Below are 18257 nucleotides of genomic sequence, written 5' to 3'. Positions count from 1 at the left end.
TTCTCCAGTGTAACATCTAATTCTAACTGTATTTTGAATTCTCGTGTCTTTAAATATTTGCACTTCAAATGTCATGTAAAATTAATATCAGGGGATGATAGAAGGGTAAACGCACAGAAAAACATGAAACACAAATGTTTTAATTTCAAATGGAAGCTAAATCAAACTGGTGTGACCGCGTGCACGATGCAATTCGACTGCTGGGCATACATCAGGACCAATCTGGCGAACAAATTGCTTAATTTTTATAAACACCCTTCACTTCCCCCGTGAAATATAATCATCTTTTAATTTAGTGTGGAATTATACCAAGTAAAATGTATTTGACGAATTATTTTTTCTAAGCAGCAATATTAATAGGATTGTAAATAAAGTACATGTAAATGTAAATATAAATCTAGTATATCATGTATATTGCAGATGTTAAATGAAAACCTCATTCATATCTTCCATTTCTCTAAGATTTTATTTAGATATGTTCTTGTTAACCTAACTTATCCAAATGTTATTAAAATATATACATACTTGCACTCTACCGAGTAATGTTTCTGAATAATAAGTTATGGATTATTATTATTTACTAAATCTAATGTAAAAAGTAAAATCACAGAAATACTGAACTTAGAGGAAAATCAATTCGGAAAGTCCATAATCACATGGCAAAATCAAATAACAAAACGCATCAAAAACGAATGGACAAGAACTGTCATATTCCTGACTTGGTACAGGCATTTTCACATGTAGAAAATGGTTGATTAAACCTGGTTCTATAACACTAACCCTCTCACTTTAATGACAGTAACTGGTCCGTTGATTGATTGAAGTTAATTCCCTTAAACACCATCTATGTCGAATTCGGTTCCCTTTACAAAGATTAAAAAAAGTATGATAATATTTTAATGTTAGGAGATCTCAATTATGATATGCTAATAAATGAGAAAAGTAATACTTTGAAAGAGGCCTGTGATGTTTGTGATTTAACAAATGTCGTCCATGTACCCAATGACATACTAAAGGGAATAATCCAAGTCTAATAGATGTTGTACTGACAAATAAATCTAGTACATGTATGAATATAAGAAATGTTAATACTGTTATTGGTGTTGTACGAAATATGATCATTGTACAGATAAAGGTTAAAATTTCAAATAAGACCACAGAGTATAAATCGTATAGAAGCTTTAAAAATAAGACTAAGAAAATTTGATTGCAGACTTCCTGTACCAAGTCAGGAATATGGCCATGGTTATAATATAGTTCGTTTCTGTGTGTATTATAACGTTGTGTCGTTTGTTTTCTCTTAGTTTTGAGTGTAAATTCACATTGCGATAAGATGTGTCACGGTACTTGTCTATCCCAGATTCATGTATTTGGTCTTGATGTTATATATATATGTTATATTTGTTATTCTCGTGGGATTTTGTCTATGTGTGTTACATTTTAGTGTTATGTCGTTGTTCTCCTCTTATATTTAATTTGTTTCCCTCGGTTTTAGTTTGTTACCTCGATTTTATTTTTTGTCCATGGATTTATGAGTTTTGAACAGCGGTATACTACTGTTGCCTTTATTTGGACCAATATGATATAAATCAGGTATATTGAGATTTTGAAAAGGCTGTGGTAAAGGTTTAATTCCAACATGATCCCTTGAAAAAAGAAAACAATGTAAACAACCAGCACCATTTATGAACTAAAAAGTACGAACATCAGTGTACAAAAAATGGCAACTGTACAACAGGTATAACAAACAAAAATTAAGTACCAACTTGGAACTATACAGACAACAGAGAAGTCTAGTTAATAAAATAAAGAAAAAATCCATCAAAACATACTTCTATCAACGCAGCAGTTGTAGGCAGAAATTGTCATAAAAGTGGTTGCGTTAATTGTTCTCTGTCATATTTATAATTCTTCAACTGATTATTCATAAATCGGACAAATTATTTTCTCATTTTTTTTCTTCACATTATGACATGTCTGTGCCTTTTATATACGATCTTAACTATATGGTATGCGTTATGCTCTTTGGAGAAGAATATACAGTGACCCATAGTTGCTTACATCCAGGCCAGTGAATGTTTGCTCTATTAAAGGGGCACTAACTACAAAATGCTTACAAACATTAAATTATTATCATGTTTTTTGTTTTGTTTATTCAATTATTAGTACAAGTAAAATAGTAAAATAATAGTTCGCTATAAGCAGCCTGTGTGGTTCAATTTTGTCCCCCAAAAAAGCTAGGTAACATCGATAATGAAAAATTGAAAATTGATAATTCGACCTCATTGAATCCTTATTCATGTAAACTTCAATTTAAACCCTAAGCTAAAATTATTATTCATAATTGATGCGTGTTAGGCTATTAAAAGTAAAGAATGTCAACATTAAATGTGAAACATAAAGGTAAATCATTTGATTGATTAATTCGATCCACAAAACAACATTTGTATACAGGTAAAAACGAAAATTAACTTATTTTTTAAACTTCAAAATTGGAACCAAACAGACATAGAAAAATCCGTTTGCACGAGGTACATATCTGTTTATAGTTTATATTTTATATATCGTGTTATGTGATCGTTGGTTGTGTCGGGGGTCATCTCGATAAAAAATAAGATGGTGTCTTGACTAAAATAAACACGAAACGAAGCTACATCTTTCAGAGCCCATGCTCTGTAAATTGTTTATTATAGACTTTTAATAATTTGGATAAATGTTTCGCATTATTATCAATTTAATATGAGAATTTGAGTCAAATCGGTGAACATAAGTTTTGCACTTAGTGCCCCTTTAACACCTACTCATATCAAATCTACTTATTTCTATTACAATGTATAAAGGATTATTACACTTATCGACAATGACTGCTTTATAACATATTAGATAAATAAAGCAACTGTGTCAAATCAATAGCGACGGATTTTTGACGACAAACCCAAACATATGCATATTTACATAATATTATATGCAACCATATGTTCCATATGTGTCGAAAATCCAAGGGTGATTTCTTGTTTCAAATGGTTTTAATAATATGTTGTAATATCGTTATTGCTGATTAACACTGTGACTGTATATGTCTCCGATTTATGAGTTCGAATATTCCTTTTTTATATTCCATCTTTCCTCACAAAAAAAGTTCAGTTGCATTATGAACTTTTGTCTAATACCAGCTGAAACCATAAATATTTTTATAATATTTCTAATCGGAATACTAGTATGTTGTAAACATAAACTTGATCATGATCTAATATTGATAAAGGACTCCAAAATATTAATACTTGTCAACATATCTATATGCATAATACTCGCGTCAAACAAACAAAAAATGCAACTTGCTGAAAATTATGATTAACTTCAAATGTAACTGCATAGTTAACGCAGAATAATCATCATATTCCACTGGTTGTTCAATATCTAAATCTTGTTAAATCGTCAAAATAAATAACGATTATGTCCAAAGCAATTAGATGACGTTAATGTTAAAGTCAGTTCCTGCTTTGCTCTACATTACATTGCAGTATGTCTTGAACTACATTTATTTCGATCAATTGAAGAAAACGGTCATCTTTTAAAATTTCAAGTTGAGAAACAGTTTTTGTTGTCAGTATTTCATTCCTTAGTTCCTATCTTATCTTAGAACAATAGTATTTAAAAACATATTTCATTTTGGAAAATTGAATTAAATCTCTTGTTGGAGTGTTAACAACACTATAATTAACGTATCTTCCTCATAAATATCACAATTAAATTGCCTCGCAGAATAGTATGAAATCATTGCTCCCCCCTAAAACTTTAGTTTGGTCGTCTTCTGATGCAATATACTTGTTGATGTGTCATTAAATTTGCACTATATTTTGAATAAACATATTACAATTAGATTTTCATAATATTAGAAATAAAAAAAATACGTGATTACCAGCTGCAGGATAATGATTAAACACGCGTATTATGGAGTTACCTATTTTATTATTGATCACGACAAATTGCTTTATCTATATTCGTAATGAACGTGTGCATATTGCATTATTCAAAATACCTTTAACTTGTGCTTCGTCTAAGTTGTTGACACTTGACCTCAAAAATCCACTTTCGTAGGATGTTAACAACTAAATGTATAAGGTTATTTCACGGATATATGATACATTTATTTTTGAGCATCTCGATTATTGCTCAAAGGTGTCCACATTTGGTAGCCATCAAATTTTATGTAGCACAATTTAAGATAAACAAAACAAAATAGTTGCATTATCTACATTGGTTGCAACAAGTCTTGCAAAACCGATGAATATCGTCATGTAATGCACCACAAAGGTTGACTGGGGAATTTATATATGATATCGTCAGGTCCTCCTCTGTTCGGCAGCAAAACCTTGCCATAATTGCGATTCTGTGCGGACTGTTAATGTTCGCAAACACGTCCGATCAGAATGTTGACTTTAAATCATATGCCCCTTGTACAGTTAGCAATACGCTATAGCTATCTGAACATTCATAACTATTGCATCACATTTAAGAGGTTGAAAGTAGTAAGGCAAATATTACTTCCCTATCTAATTTACCCTCATTTTTTAATTAGTTTTAAATAAATTGACAGCCCTTTAAGATAAATCGAATGCTTTAAAACAAGATGTATCAGGGAATATATAGAGCTCAAAGTATTTAACACTACTGTATAATTAAACAAGTTAAGCCGATTGTATTTTGTAAATGTAATGTATGCAATGATTAAACTCGTCATAGATACTAGGACTAAATTTTGTATATACGCTAGACGCGCATTTCGTCTTCAAAAGACTCTTCAATGACGCTCGAATCCAAAAAAGTTAAAACATGTAAAAAGGCCAAAAAAAGTACGAAGTTAAAAAGCATTGAAAACTAAAATTCCTAAAAGTTTTGCCAAATACAGCTAAGGTTATCTATACCTGAGGTAGAAAAGCCTTAGTGTATTTCAAAAAATTCAAAATGTTTTAAAAAGTTAATTTATTAATATAACCATATCAATGACAATTCGTGTCAGCACAAAAAGTGGGCTTGTGATAACCTCGGGGGTAAAGATCTCCACCAGCAGTTGCATCGATCTAGTGGTTGTAAATAAACTCATCATAGATACCAGAACTAAATTTTGTATATACGCCAGACGTTTAATCGATGCTTAAGACGCATCAAGTGAATCAACACATATATCGAATCAAGGACAGACCGACACAATCATTGCCAAAAAAAAAAAGCAACAACGAAAAATAACAGAAGGAAAAGCATAAGTATTTATACCACTACATTATAAACGAACAACAACTAAGTAATCGAATCACAAAGACAACCAAGGGTGATATAAGGTGCGTCAGATCCTAATTCACATTTGACACGTGTCTAAATTGTGCTTATATTGTAGATCTACTTTTCCAGCTGAACAAACATGTTAAATTCACTATTTTTTAAATCTGAAAAAGCCGGTACCAAGTTAAGAATATGACAATTGTTTCCACATCGTTTAATGTGTGTCAGCTTTTGAATTTGTCATTTCTGTTATGATTTTTGCTTGGAGTTTTGTATTTTTTATATATTTTTTTTACCTCAGTGAATTACAATTTTAACCAGATAATTAGAATCTGGTAAACAACATTATTTTAATGAGAACACAGTCATGAACAAGTACATCAGAAAGTATTGATAGTTTTATATATTAATTAATCATTAAGAAAACGTACAAGTTGGTTGATTTCATTACCACGTTAACATTCTTCATTATTAACCCAACGACATCGTCTTCTTTCTCGTTTGCACAGAGCATTCTTTGCCAGGCAAATATTAAGTTTGTCATTTTTACCGGCTTCATATTTACAACCTGTTGAATCTGGACCAATTTTCTGAAAATGAGAATGAATATAACAATATTATATCTAGATCTCATAAAAATGTGCAGGTTATAGACAGATAACTACCCTTATATGATTATTATAGATGACTGCTAAAGGCCCAACGGCAAATCAATATGCATATTCAGGACGTAAACGTGTTAATGTTTTATCAAATTCACCCTGATTTGTACTACATCGGTATCCTGAGCCGGATTTATAACATGCTAGTGCCTAAGGTAATATTCATTAATATTATTGACAACAGTTTTGCTGGAATTGGGGGTAGACATTTTCAACAAATTATCGGCTTTCTTATGGAAATAAGCTGTGCGCCTTTAACTGCCGACCTCTTTTTATATTCATATGAGTCGGTGTTCCTTCAGACACTCATTAAAAACAAGATAAAGGAAGCCAGGTCATTTAATTTCACATTCAGATATATTGATGTTCTTTCCATTAACAATCCAAATTTTTCTGATTAGGTCCCTTTAATATATCCCCCAGAACTAGAAATTTAAGAAACAACATACACGGCTTCCTCCCCCTCATTTTTAGACCTTGAATTAGACAAACACGGTCATCTCAGTTCCAGAATCTATAACAAACGAGACGATTTGATTGAAATCATCAATTTCCCCCAATTTGCTGTCTGTGTGACAACTTCGCCTACGTATGGGATATATATATTTCCCAACTTATTTGTTATTAAAGAGCCTGCAGCTGCTTCACAGACTTTGTAAAACGTCAACAGTGTCTGAGTAGAAAGTACCAAGACATTGTTGATAAATATTCCGTAACAGTTTCACAAAATACATGATGGGCTTGAAGTATATATATTCTGGGTACTGACGTTGTTTATCATCTTATTTAATACCTTGTCATAGAATAATTTTTATATGTTTTTATGTATACTACTTTTAATACTCCATAGTCTGTTTCTGTGGTTAAATCCATTTAACGTGGCTCTGTTTTAATGCACAACCCTTCATTGTGTTAATGTGCTATGGTAAATTCTTGTATTCTTGTTTTTCATTTTTGCTAATGTGCTTTGTGTTTATGCCTTTGTGAGTTTGTTACATAATTCTTTGTTTTATCAGTGGCGGATCCAGCGGGGGAGGGGTGTAGACGGGGGCTGGAGTTTTCTTTTTTTTGGACTATCAATACATTGGAATGGGAGCATATAGTTGCCCCCTCTTTACTCTGGGTTGGGATCACCCCCTTTTAAAAATGGCTGGATTCCACCCTGTTTTTATTGGGACTAGGACATTAACACTATGTTGACAGCTGTACCTAATTTTTTGACATGTGTTCGTTTTGTTTATTTTCTATATAAGGAAACGTCTGTATCAAATTGTTATCCATTTGTTTGATGTGTTTGAGCTTTTTACTTTGCCATTTTATTAAGGAATTTCCGTTTTGAATTTTCCTCGGCGTTCGGTATTTTTGTGATTTTACGTTTTACTGAAGGGAGACACATCCCATTACTCAGACACATGGTTTTAACTCCGAGTCTATCAGTCTGTGTTATTACTCCTTAATGTCGTGTGCAAATAAAAGAAGCATTACATTGCAATTTGAAAGTTTTTAGTTTACCTGAACTCATGTCCACCTGCACTCCTGGCGAGCACTAACACACAAACGTCGAAACGGACAATTGCTCTTCGAAGATACACTGGTTTTATCAGAGCCATGTGTTTTTTTCTACAAGTTTTCCCCGATTGTTTGCCAAATCGAAGTGTCGGTTATTGTATAGAAAGGTATATATCTGTTCTATATTTTCTCCCATTTATTTGTTTGTTTCTGGTAACCTTATCGTGTAATGTTGTAATTTTAATGTTATAATAAACACTGCCATTAAAGCGGGAGGTTTGGCATGCCACAAAACCAGGTTCAATCCACCATTTTTTCATCAAATGCCATGTACCAAGTCAGGAAAATGGCAATTGTTACATTATAGTTCGTTTATCTTTGAGTTACGTTTCGGTGTTGTGTCTCTGTTGTGTCGAAGTTCTCTTATATTTGATACGTTTCCCTCAGTTTTAGTTTGTAACCCGGATTTGTTTTTTCTCTGTTGATTTATGAATTTTGAACAGCGGTATACTACTGTTGCCTTTATAAACTACTAAAATCAGAGCGAGAGGCTTGCCCCAAGCTCTTATTTTCATAGTATATACCTTTCTATACAATATGTAAATCTACTCACTATTATCATTGTAAGATATTGACTCCAGAATGAAAAGATTGTAGTCATGGTGTAAGTATGTTTTATTAGTATAAAGCTGTGATTTACTATACATGATAAATTTTAAAACATATAGCCATGTAGATAGTTTGCAGTGGCAGGTCCAAAAGGAGGGTGATGATCAATGCTTTGAATAAGAACATACAGTTGGACCCCCTCCCCTTTTATTTAGGGTTCGAACCCCTTTTAAAATTGGATGGACCTGCCCCTGGTATGTACCCATAGGTAGACTAGTGGATAGTTTACATGCATGAAATATCTGTCACTGGACATTAAGCAATCAATTATCAATCAATTCATGACGAAATAGATCAAATTGCTTTAATTTCCCTTCACAAGGTTTCTTGGTTGACTCTATTTGTGGGTACAACGTAATTACATGGAAGATTACAATTTTAGATTGCATTGTACTCTAATCAAGTTATAAGTAACTGTATGTGTTACTTTTAAATCAATTGAAATAAACTTTTATTGTCAAAAGCATTAAATCCAAAGATTAAGTAGTGGGGTGTTTAAAAATTATTTTGAAAACTAATTACACACTATTCTATTTAGTTTAGAACACAACATTTTCAAAATAGCCAGTAGCAATTTTTTTTAACATCTTGATTACGATTTAATGAAATCTTACCCTTGTGGTCATTCATGCGTGGTTACTTAGTACACGGGAAAAGTGTGTTCCATGAAAGTTAGAAGGCACATTCAAACAATTTGATTGGACGAAACGTTGTAAGTATGTGCTAAGATACCTCTGTCTATTTTTTGACTTTCGAATTGTTCTCTAGAGAAACAACATTATAACGGACCAATCACATACACGAACTTGTAGATATGCAATTCATATAAGTGAAATGTATTTGAAAAAACGAAGTTAACTAAATACATGCACTGTTTTCGTGTGAATAATTTGCATGCCTGGCCTAAAACGAGATAGATCTCCCCTTGTCATGGATGTAGTGGTAAATGAGAGTATTCCAAGTTCTTTTGTTAGATATTACAATAACATTGCTTAATGCTTTATCTGCTAGACAAACACTCTGATCGTCGTAGAGGCGCGCATTGATCATTGTAAATTTTGGAAATATTGATAATCATTTTTAATTTCAGTGTCATTTAACCAACATGAATACTTTTGAATATAAAAATTTTCTGACAATATCAAAGAATACAGATCTTATCAAATAATTCTGCCTTCCTTCACACTATATGAAAATGATTTGTTGTATGATTGTTGACAAAACCAAATAACACTGTTGGATTACAATTTTTTGTTAGGATCATGAACTATCAAATTCTATGAAGTTTTTTTCTTTTATATACCTGTGTAATTTATTGCTCAAGCTCCCGTCATCATGAATGTAACAGGTTTTTGTTTAAATAAAATCGATGTCTAAGCTACTAACTTCTCTCAGGCACATTCAATACTTGAATATAAAATTAAAATCACTATAAAACAATTGTTACCTCAGGAATATATTTTAATAACAAATATACACAAAGAATTAACAATTATATACGTATACGTTAAGTTTAAGTTACTTACGTTGCATCTCCTTCTGCAGTTTAAATTGTAAGAATTAGCACCCCTTGTAAACAAATAAAACGTTTGATAAGGTGATATACTGTTCAGTTGTCTAATGAAATCACAGGATCCAATTGATTTCTTTCCACCGGAGCTTCTCCCTTTATAAAAATATCGTATAATTACCAGTTGATTTCATTTGCGAAAGGAACAGCTTACTCTGTAGATGCACATATATTAACTCGCGTCTGACGTAATAAATCCTAGGCATAAGAGATTCGCTTTTATTATTTTTACAATAAAACTCCAGCGAATCTCATATTTGGGAAATAGAGAAAACGGAAATACGAGGAAAAGCATTTAATCTTGAATAGAAGTAACACGTAGCAATTTGTTGTTAAGGACATATACATGATATAGTAGTGTATATTAGCAGAACACAATCGGTCTATAGTTTAAGTAAATATACAAATTGTTAGAGTTTAATGTAATACCTTTGTTATATTTGTGCTATTGTTCAATTATGCGCTATATTTTAAAACTACGATTGTTTTTAAACAAAAAAGATACATGAATAAAAAGTTTTGTTCATGAGATATTTGTTTTTAACTTTGCTATATATAAAGTGAAATTCCACGGAAAACCTAATTTGTATGTATTCAGGAATACAATAGGTATTTAGCTATATTATACTGTAGCAATAATTGAGTCCCTCATCCTAATCTTTATTTTTTGAAAGCCCAATTTATAAGAAATACCTCTTTTTATTATATCTTGACATTCTAAAGATTAGTTTCCGTTTCTATCACACTCAAGTAGAGGTTTTTTTCAACATATATATGTTAATCATTTTGAACAACCTGCATCTTTTTGTTTTTGTTTGAATTAATGTCGAAGTTGATCCAGTTGTGTTAACTTGAATTTTGTTCGTCTATTTGCTTATTTTCCATTGTCTTGTTCGCCTTATTTGTCTTTCGTAGCTTTTATATCTTATTTGATCATGTTTATCCCCTCACTCAAAATGTACAATAAATGTTATTACATGCAGTATATATACATGTATCGAGCGAATTAGTCAATGGCAGATTATATAGAGGTAAATCAATGCATGTATTTACCCATGAGAATATATGACTGCCCGACCGTAAAACGTACTCCACAAAGTCAATCATTTCCTGCAGTCTCTACAACTATTTCTTGACCAACACCTTCTGTCACTCCCTATGTTAGAGTTGTACAGCATAACAGAAGTATTTGTAATCAATAAGAATAATTCAAACTTGCATTGATTACAATATTTGGAATGTGCGAAATCAATTTATGTAATGCACAATTAATATGTCGTTTGTGGTGTCCATGTGTTCTGTCGTAAATTCACGAGATATGTTCGTTGCTATTCTCAGGTTTACTATTTTTAAATAAAGAACTTTATTATTATTTATAATTGTATTTCTCTGTGCTGAGTGCGTTTGTTTGTATTATATTCCTGCCAAGTAGTAATGCCATTGTAACTGTATTTTTAACATTAAAATATAAACGGGAGGCTTGGCTAGCCATAAAACCATGTTCAAACCACAATGTTGTCTTCGTTTGTCCTGTAACAAATTTAGGAATGTTGCAGTTGTTATTTACATGCCGCTTCTATATTAGCTTTTGTTTCTGCTGTAGTTCTGTGTTTCTGTTGTTTCGTTGATTTCCTCTTACAGTTGATGTGTTTCTCTCGGGTATAAGTTTTTTACTCGGGTTTGATTTTGCTTAGATGAACTATGAATATTGAACATCGATATACTCTTTTGTCTTTATAAAACGTGGTTACCCTTCTATCGATAAGTGTCATGCCAAAAAATGACTTACATGTCCCCGTCTTTCCACCAACAATACGGTAAGGTCCACGTTTAATGGTCGCACATTTTCTTTAAATTTTAAAACTGATATAACTTAAAAAACAAACAGTATTATTTATTTACTCACATGCAACAAACCGGGGTGTGGTATTCAGTACGTAGGAGAAACTGGACGATATTTATCTAAACGCACTCAAGAACATCTGTATCGTTTTAAAAGACCCAATAAATTCAAAAGTATCATTTACCAACACCTTAAGAAGCACGACCATCCTTTTAAATATTTAGCAGTTCAACCTTTAGAAGTAGTAAATAAGCAGCCTGGTGAATCGCATTCAAAATTTGTACGATCACGGAAAATAATTGAATTAAATTGGATTAAAAAATTACAGACAGTTTACCCTCTCGGTCTAAATGATAATATCATGGGAATTGGTAATATATCTAGAACCAATTCCGTTAACATTTTGGATATAGTTTCTAAAACTGTTCGTAAAAAACTTTCTCACGGTCGTAGAACAAATCGCAATCAAAGAAAATTTCGGGCCAATCATACCAATATTTCGGACCTAATTTCTATTTAAAAAAACAACGGCAGACATTATCTGTTAACAAAACTCTGTTCGTTACCGGTTTATAAGTTAAATAAAATTTTGGAGGATTGCAACACAATTTCATATAGCAGTCCTAAGTATGAAATTGTTCAAACTATTATGGCATATTGTTATTCTAATTAATTTTCCTAAATTGATTGCCCTGAAGATCATAAAAAACATTTTATTAAAGTTAAGTATGTCAATAAAGGCTTTTATTTTGTAAATATCGCCGGTATATTTAACGACCATTCTGTTAAAGAACAAATTCCTGGTTATTTTGACAATACTGAGCTACCTCTTATTTGTTATTTTTACAAGAAATCTACCCGGAAATTTGTGTTTAATTATAGTCAGTTGTGTAAAGATCTTAATATCAGTGAAAATACACATACTTCATGTAATGGCAGTAATTCCGAATATATTTATGGACCAATTTCCCATGTTATAACAGGAGATCTTAACATCGTTCAAGACCGAGAGTTAATATCATTCCTCAGTAAAGGACCTAAATATCGTCCGCCGTCAATTATTAATTGGAATGATTGTCGTAATATCATCCACGACTCACTCCATACTTACTGTATGAAATGGATAAAACGGGAAAAAGCTGAAAAAAATTCTTTGGACTCTTTTTTAAATTCAGTAATGAAGATAGTTGATATACGTATTCAACATTTTAAAGAACATTTTACTATTAACAATAACCACAATAAACCTATTTCTCGTATCAAACATAAACTAAAAGAACTAGCCAAGGAATTTGTTTTAGTCCCGACCGACAAAGCTGCTAATAATATTATTGTTTGACGTAAATTTTACATTGAGGTTCTGAAAAAGGAAATCCCCAATTCACCAACATTCCAACTGACTCCATTTTCAGAAAACGAAATCTGTAACAAACATAAACTTTTAGCCACCGCTTTACAAGCAGAGCCAAATACAATGAAAGTCCCAACTATGTATTGGCTTCCGAAGCTACATAAAACCCCTTACAAATATAGATTTATTTCGTCTTCAAGCCATTGTTCAACTGCTAAATTGTCTATTCTTCTTACCAGCACACTTGGTACAATTAAAAACCTGATAATAAATTGTTCAAATAAGGCCTTCGAAAATAGTGGAATAAATTACTTTTGGAGTGTCAAGAACTCGTTGGAAGTACTTGATAAATTGCATGCTTTTATTGGTGATTTTGAATCTGTTCAAACTTTTGATTTTTCTACCCTGTATACCACATTGCCTCACATTATCATTAGGAAAAAATTTTAGTACAAAATGTAGCAATAAACAAAAAAACTATGTTAATTGGACATGCTTTGATACTATATATGCCCTTGAACTTTTACTAGATAACATTTTTGTTCGCTTTGGGGATTCCGTATATCGTCAGATTATCGGAATTCCAATGGGAACTAACTGTGCACCACTTATTGTGGACCTGTTTTTGTATTGTTATGAGTTACAATTTATGACAAAAATAAGCAAAGACCCATCGAAACAACATCTGATAAACAAATTTAATAATACTTTTAGATATTTGGATGATATTTTGGCTCTCAATAATGACGACTTCAGTATGTATATTAATGAAATTTATCCTGTTGAACTTACTTTAAATAAAGCTAATACTAACCATGACCACTACCCTTTTCTCGATCTTGATATCTATATCACTAATGGAAAGCTGAATACTAAATTTTATGATAAAAGGAATGATTTTTTATTTCCTATCGTTAATTATCCGTTTTTAGATGGTGACGTTCCCTTGTCACCATCTTACGGTGTTTATATATCTCAACTTGTACGATTCGCTCGTGTATGTAGCAATGTTTTAGATTTTAACGAGAGAAATTTATGTATTACTGAAAAATTATTACACCAGGGTTTTCGATATCACAAACTAGTCAAAACATTTACTAAATTTTATCATCGGTATAAATACATCATTCGTAAATATAGCTCAACATGCAGACTTCTAATACGTTCAGGTATTTCACATCCAATTTTTTATGGAAATAAAAACAAAGGTGTCAGTATTCACCTCAGAAACTTACAAAACCTTTGAATAGACTTATTAAGAAGGGATATAATTACGATACTGTTGTCAAGTCATTAAAGATTGCATATTTTGGCGTTAATATTGAGTCACTGATAAGGTCTTTGCATCGGAACTAAACACATTTATTCTAAAAACAGTTGTTGGCATGACACGGGTTATGTTCTTCTCATATATGTTATGATGGTATGATACTAAACCCCTAACGGGAAGGATTGTGCCTGATGTTCATATGATGAAATCATAATCTTTCAGTCAGTTTAATTGAAGTCTGGAGCTGGCATGTCAGTTAACTGCTAGTAGTCTGTTGTTATTTATTTAAAATTGTCATTTTGTTTATTTTCTTTGGTTACATCTTCTGACATCAGACTCGAACTTCTCTTGAACTGAATTTTAATGTGCGTATTGTTATGCGTTTACTTTTCTACATTGGTTAGAGGTATAGGGGGAGGGTTGAAATCTCACAAACATGTTTAACCCCGCCGCATTTTTGCGCCTTTCCCAAGTCAGGAGCCTCTGGCCTTTGTTGGTCTTGTATTATTTTAATTTTAGTTTCTTGTGTACAATTTAGAAATAAGTATGGCATTCATTATCACTGGACTAGTATATATTTGTTTATGGGCCAGCTGATGGACGCCTCCGGGTGCGGAAATTTCTCGCTACATTGAAGACCTGTTGGTGACCCTCTGCTGTTGTTTTTTATTTGGTCGGGTTGTTGTCTCTTTGACACATTCCCCATTTCCATTCTCAATTTTATATCTTATTACTAACGATATTTAAGGCTTGATCACTTTGATAAGCCAATAATCTAAATACCACATCTTACGATAGTCGGTAAGCTGAACTTTTTACATAGAGTGCTAGTGACCTGAAATGATATATATGGGGTCAGCAAATTCGAGATTGGGATTCGAACTTCGCCCTCACGCCACGTGTCAGTCATTGATTGACCCTATATATAAAGTATAAGGTTACTAGCACACTACGTTACTAATAATATACTAAACAATTTTTGTTTACTTCTGCATATCTATCAAGTTATAAATACAAATTTCCTAATAATATATGCAAGAAGTGGTTCCAACAATGTATGTTATATTTAAATTATTTGCCTTGTTACATATATAGCATAATCCCAAATCCATACACTTTAAATTCCATTTCATATATTCCATTATTAATTTAACTACTGACTCATACCTTCATTTTAAAAATAATGCGAAATGTATATTTCCAGATCGCAAAGTTGTTTGAAGTATCATCTGGTGGGCCTGGTATTAATGTTTCCTTGGTAACTTTGCCGTAGAATACTGAAAGAATATGCAATATTGTAGAGCAAACAATTACATGTTTATGGTACGTGTTATATTTATGGAACGACAATTATATTTTCTAGGATAATTATGAAAATGAACCACTTGGCCTGGTTAGCAATGAAGTTTGATAACGAGCACAACGAATTATAAAAATTATAATGGTAAGCATTCAAACATACAGGGAGTAAATTTGTAGAAAGTTAAAATCAAATTGGAAGGCTTATCAACAGATGGAAGTTATTTATCAATATGGTAAAACCCTCCTCGAATATTAAATTATCGTCCCGTACTAAATCATAAAAAGTAACAATAGAAAACAAGACAATAACTGTGTTGATCCCTTGTAGTTGAACTCATAACAAGTTTTTTATATTTTTTTTCAAATATGATTTTTGAAATTTTCAAAATTTACTTGGCTGTCAATTATTATTACTAGTGTTGTCAACGGTAAACCGGTTAACCGGTTTACCGTTTGCACGACCGAATACCGGATACCAAAAAAGCTAACCGGTTAACCCGACTTTATTCAATTTTGATAAATTTGATATCATTTTGTATTGTAATCAGTAAATAGTTATGTTTTCTTTAACAATTGTCGTCGTGGTAATTAATTTGACAGATCAATTATGCAGTATATTGGTTGCTAGTGTTAATCCAAAAATCTTAAATTAATAAGAACTTGTCTCTCTGCTCGGGGCAAGATGTTCAGAAAACATGTTTTTTTAACAGTAACTTTAAATCAGTAATACGATTAAATTTTAATATTCTAATACTTCATTATTTCATTTTTGATCTAAGATTGTGTGGACCTACATCTGCATGTGCAATCTCCGTCGTGCAAGGATTTGTCATACTTTAAACGAAGTGCTAACTCAAAAGTTGTGAAAATCAAACCAATATGAATGAAATCAATGTATACTTGATAGTTCGAGTAACAGGCCTTTCAAATTGAAACACTCCACATTATTTTCGGAGACAACAAGAGAAAATGAAAGAATCGTCGGTTTTCAGACATATTAAATTCTACGAGATCAAGAAGTCTTTTTTTTTATTTTACAATCTGAAGTTAGTACAAACGCCATAGCTGATACGGTGTATTTGGTTACTGAAAGTCATAATTCGCTTGGAATCTTCATAGTCAAGCCTTATAATACCAAAGGACAATATTCAATTCATCGTAATATAAAAACGTAAATGTATGACTTGGATGGAAGGTTGTCACAGTGACACTCATACCCCATCTTCATATATACAATATATATGTAGGGTACTTTAGATAAGGCCTTCAAACATCAACTTCAACTACCGGTTAACCGGTTACTCGGTCGAAAGATTATCCAAGTAACCGGTTAGGCAAAAGTGTACGATTTGACAACACTAATTATTACTTAGATTTAAAATCGACAAATCTGTTCTCTATTTGAAGTATAGCGTAGTTGAGACATTATGTTTGATAATATCAAGTAAATATTCCGAAACAGTCATAGGGTAATGTCGGATAAGATTCTAAACGTTCACTCAATATGAAGCTTAAATCATATCTAGGATAAAAACAATATATTGCTTCGATAAATGTTATTGTGAATTCATTTATTTTCGTCAGTACCAATGTTAGTGGATGAATATTTTTCATGCACATAGTAATTCTAAAACTCACCGTAGCTAGCTGAACAGAATTGTGATTGCGGGTGCTGGACACCAAAGCAGGAACATCCGTGTACATCATTTATCGTCCAAGTTAGGACGATACACAATAGTAGCACTTTTTGAAACATCCTTATAGTTTCTTTCTCTAGTTTAAAATGTACTATGCATAATGATTTCTTGTCTTTAAATATGTGCAGTGCAAATGTCATGTAAATTAATATCAGAGGATGTAAGAAGGGTGAGTCATAGAAAAACATAAAATAAACATGTTTTCATCTCAAATGGAAATTGGACAAATTGGTGTGACCGCGTGTACAGTGCAATTCGACTGTTGGTCATACATCAGGATCAATCTTGCGACTAAATAACATTAGTGTTATAATTACCCTTCACCTCCCTCGTGAAATATAATCATATTTCAATTGAGTGTGGAATTATATCAAGTAAAATGTATTTCAAACAATTGTGTTCACTGAAGAGCAATATTAATAGGATTGTAAATAAAGTATATGTAAATGTAAATATAACTCTATTACATTGCAGATGTTCTATTAAAAATCATTTACAAATACCATTTCCCAAAGGTTTTATTTCCACATGTTCTTGTTAACCTAGCTACTTTACATTTTATTCAGATGTATACTTACTTGCAATATTACTAGTCATGTTTCTGTATGCTATTTTTTAATCATATGTGTTCAACCCTTTTGCTTATGTTACTTGTTCATTGATTGCTACTAGTTCGTTAAATCAAATATCGTCTGGTATTTCCTGTTTTCCAAAATATAACCATATCTGTAATTTGGTTTAATTTCCAACGCAATCACTTGTTTATCTTCATATTAGATATCAATTGAATCTAGAACATATTCTATGTTAAAACAAAATGAGGTGATATGATTGGCATGCGAAAACCTACCAGAATTACATGATATAAATTTTAGGAGATTCGAGTAACAGCATGACCTTTGACAATGAGAAAAACCCATGCCCTCAAGTCAGTTATAAGGGCCTCACCATGTCAAAGTTTGAAATGTTTAGAATGCGATTGATGATTACACCATGAACAGTGATGAACAAAAAAATAGTATCAAAAAAACTTTTTTGAACATTGACACTCTTATGCATCTCAATTACATATCCCAGAGAATTTGAGACTACAGACACTGTCAA

At 31.9% G+C, this 18257-nt stretch overlaps 1 pseudogene; it reads right to left on the bottom strand.

Annotated features, from left to right (window-relative positions):
• Positions 1-5616: 5616 nt before the first annotated feature.
• LOC139526135 (metalloproteinase inhibitor 3-like) lies at positions 5617-17235 on the bottom strand (annotated as a pseudogene).
• Between the last annotated feature and the right edge of the window lie 1022 nt (positions 17236-18257).

Source organism: Mytilus edulis, chromosome 6, assembly GCF_963676685.1.
Source record: "Mytilus edulis chromosome 6, xbMytEdul2.2, whole genome shotgun sequence".
Classification (NCBI taxonomy): domain Eukaryota; kingdom Metazoa; phylum Mollusca; class Bivalvia; order Mytilida; family Mytilidae; genus Mytilus; species Mytilus edulis.
The sequence above is the reverse complement of the archived record's forward strand: the minus strand, read 5'-3'. Positions and strand labels throughout refer to the sequence as shown.